This window comes from Ascidia mentula, assembly GCF_947561715.1.
Source record: "Ascidia mentula chromosome 2 unlocalized genomic scaffold, kaAscMent1.1 SUPER_2_unloc_22, whole genome shotgun sequence".
Classification (NCBI taxonomy): domain Eukaryota; kingdom Metazoa; phylum Chordata; class Ascidiacea; order Phlebobranchia; family Ascidiidae; genus Ascidia; species Ascidia mentula.
In genome coordinates, this window is record NW_028113668.1 from 15,001 (window position 1) to 17,500 (window position 2,500).

A 2,500-nucleotide genomic window follows, 5' to 3' on the forward strand; every position below is an offset into this window, starting at 1 on the left:
TATAAACGATGCCAACCAGCGATCGGGGGGCGTTACTTTGACGACCCCTCCGGCAGCTTGCGGGAAACCAAAGTCTTTGGGTTCCGGGGGAAGTATGGTTGCAAAGCTGAAACTTAAAGGAATTGACGGAAGGGCACCACCAGGCGTGGAGCCTGCGGCTTAATTTGACTCAACACGGGGAATCTCACCCGGCCCGGACACAGTGAGGATTGACAGATTGAGAGCTCTTTCTTGATTCTGTGGGTGGTGGTGCATGGCCGTTCTTAGTTGGTGGAGCGATTTGTCTGGTTAATTCCGATAACGAACGAGACTCTGGCTTGCTAACTAGTTACGCGACCCTATCGGTCGGCGTTGAACTTCTTAGAGGGACTAGTGGCGCTTAGCCACACGAGATTGAGCAATAACAGGTCTGTGATGCCCTTAGATGTTCGGGGCCGCACGCGCGCTACACTGACCGGATCAGCGTGTCGCCGCCTAGGCCGGAAGGTCCGGGTAACCCGCTGAACCCCGGTCGTGCTAGGGATAGGGAATTGCAATTGTTTCCCTTGAACGAGGAATGCCCAGTAAGCGCGAGTCATCAGCTCGCGTTGATTACGTCCCTGCCCTTTGTACACACCGCCCGTCGCTACTACCGATTGAATGGTTTAGTGAGGTCCTCCGATTGGACCTGGCGCGTTCGGCAACGGCCGCGCCGGCGTCCGAGAAGACGATCTAACTTGATCATTTAGAGGAAGTAAAAGTCGTAACAAGGTTTCCGTAGGTGAACCTGCGGAAGGATCATTACCGGCCGATCGCCGATCGAGTGGTCGTGCGTTCGACAGGTGGAGAAGGCTCCGTATCTTGGCGGCCGCGCACGCCCTTCGTCGCTGTTGAGGCGCACGCGATTGCACTTCGGTCACCCTGTTTCGTTCTGCGCCGAGTGCCGTGGCCATGTGCCAGGCTGGCTTCATGCGTCGCCTACGGCTGGCGACCGCTCGGCCACCGCTTTTTTCGACTGTGCAATCCGGCTGGGTCGCGCTTGTCCAACTGACGAAGTCACGGAGGGCTCTTGGCGGTGGATCACTCGGCTCGCGAGTCGATGAAGGACGCAGCTAGCTGCGTGAATTAATGTGAATTGCAGGACACATTGAGCATCGACGTTCTGAACGCAAATTGCGGCACCGGGTCAATCCCGGCGCCACGCCCGCCTCAGGGTCGCGTTGTAACGTTCCCGCGCGGCGACGCGTCGGGCCGGTGCGGTGTCGGCCGTTGCCACGGTCGTCCCGCCCAGGACAGCACGAACGCAGTGTCAGCGCGCGAAACCGAACGCGGCGTGCGTCTCGTTACGAGTCGGCCTCGAAGAGGATCCCGGCCCGGAGCAGCACGGCTCGCGTTCGGGCGCGGCGCTCGCACGAGCTTCGGTGGCGCGCGCGTGTCTCTCGCAAACGAGGCACTGGATTATCGGCCTGAGGTCGGACGAGGCTACCCGCTGAATTTAAGCATATTACTAAGCGGAGGAAAAGAAACTAACGAGGATTCCCCCAGTAACGGCGAGTGAAGTGGGAAGTGCCCATCGCCGAATCCGCGCGCCTCTGCGGCGCGTGGAATTGTGGCGTAAGGAATTCGCTGCGCGTACGTCGTTCGCCGCCCGCGTCCTTCTGATCGAGGCCTCGTCCCGGTGCGGGTGTCAGGCCCATGGTGGCGGCGAGGGCGCGCGCTCTGCGTCTTCCCAGAGTCGGGTTGTTTGGGAATGCAGCCCAAAGCGGGTGGTAAACTCCATCTAAGGCTAAATACTGTCGCGAGACCGATAGCGAACAAGTACCGTGAGGGAAAGTTGAAAAGCACTTTGAAGAGAGAGTTAAAGAGTACGTGAAACCGTCGAGAGGCAAACGGGAGGGCCTGTCGAGTCGCGCGACGCTTTCAGCTGAAGCCGAGCGGAGCGTGTGGGCGTGCGGAGCCTTGCGGCCCGTCGTTCGCGCTGTCCTCCGAGCAGCTCCAGCGCACTAGCGCCGTGCGAAGGCCGCGACCGTCTGGGAGGCGGCGAGAAGGCCGCGCGCAAGGTAGCCCGCCCCCGGGTGGGTGTTATAGGCGCGCGGACACGTCGGCCCGTCGCCCGGGCGAGGAGGGATCGCCGCGTCTGCCCTTCGTGGGCCGGGCGTCCCGTCCGAGCCGGTGCGTCGCCGGTTGGGGACTGTGCTCAGTGCCCAGTTGCGGCGTGTCGGTTGCGGGTGGGCAGCGCCGCGCGAGACGCACGGGGTCCGCGGCTAACGTCAGCCACCTTCCCGACCCGTCTTGAAACACGGACCAAGGAGTCTAACGTGCGCGCGAGCCACGGGGCAGTGCGAAACCCATGGGCGCAGTGAAAGTGAATGTCGGCGCGGTCCGGCGGAGGTGAGATGCCGTCTCTCTGGACGGCCGCATCACCGGCCGATCTCGTCCGCTCTGCCGGAGAGGTCGAGCGAGAGCGTGCGCGTTGGGACCCGAAAGATGGTGAACTATGCCTGAGGAGGTTGAAGCCAGA

General features: G+C 61.9%; 3 non-coding genes across 3 annotated transcripts in view; all 3 read left to right on the plus strand.

The window, feature by feature from the left end:
- LOC145915771 (small subunit ribosomal RNA) overlaps positions 1–783 on the plus strand; it is a 1,824-nt gene extending 1,041 nt beyond the window's left edge. The window contains exon 1 of the ribosomal RNA XR_014404094.1: positions 1–783. This exon is cut by the window's left edge and continues 1,041 nt beyond it. This is a non-coding gene — a ribosomal RNA (small subunit ribosomal RNA).
- A 260-nt stretch (positions 784–1,043) lies between these two features.
- Positions 1,044–1,197, plus strand: LOC145915781 (5.8S ribosomal RNA). Its single transcript, XR_014404102.1, has one exon. It is a non-coding gene; the product is annotated as a 5.8S ribosomal RNA (ribosomal RNA).
- Positions 1,198–1,441: 244 nt separating this feature from the next.
- LOC145915777 (large subunit ribosomal RNA) overlaps positions 1,442–2,500 on the plus strand; it is a 3,686-nt gene continuing 2,627 nt past the window's right edge. Inside the window, exon 1 of the ribosomal RNA XR_014404100.1 lies at positions 1,442–2,500. This exon is cut by the window's right edge and continues 2,627 nt beyond it. This is a non-coding gene — a ribosomal RNA (large subunit ribosomal RNA).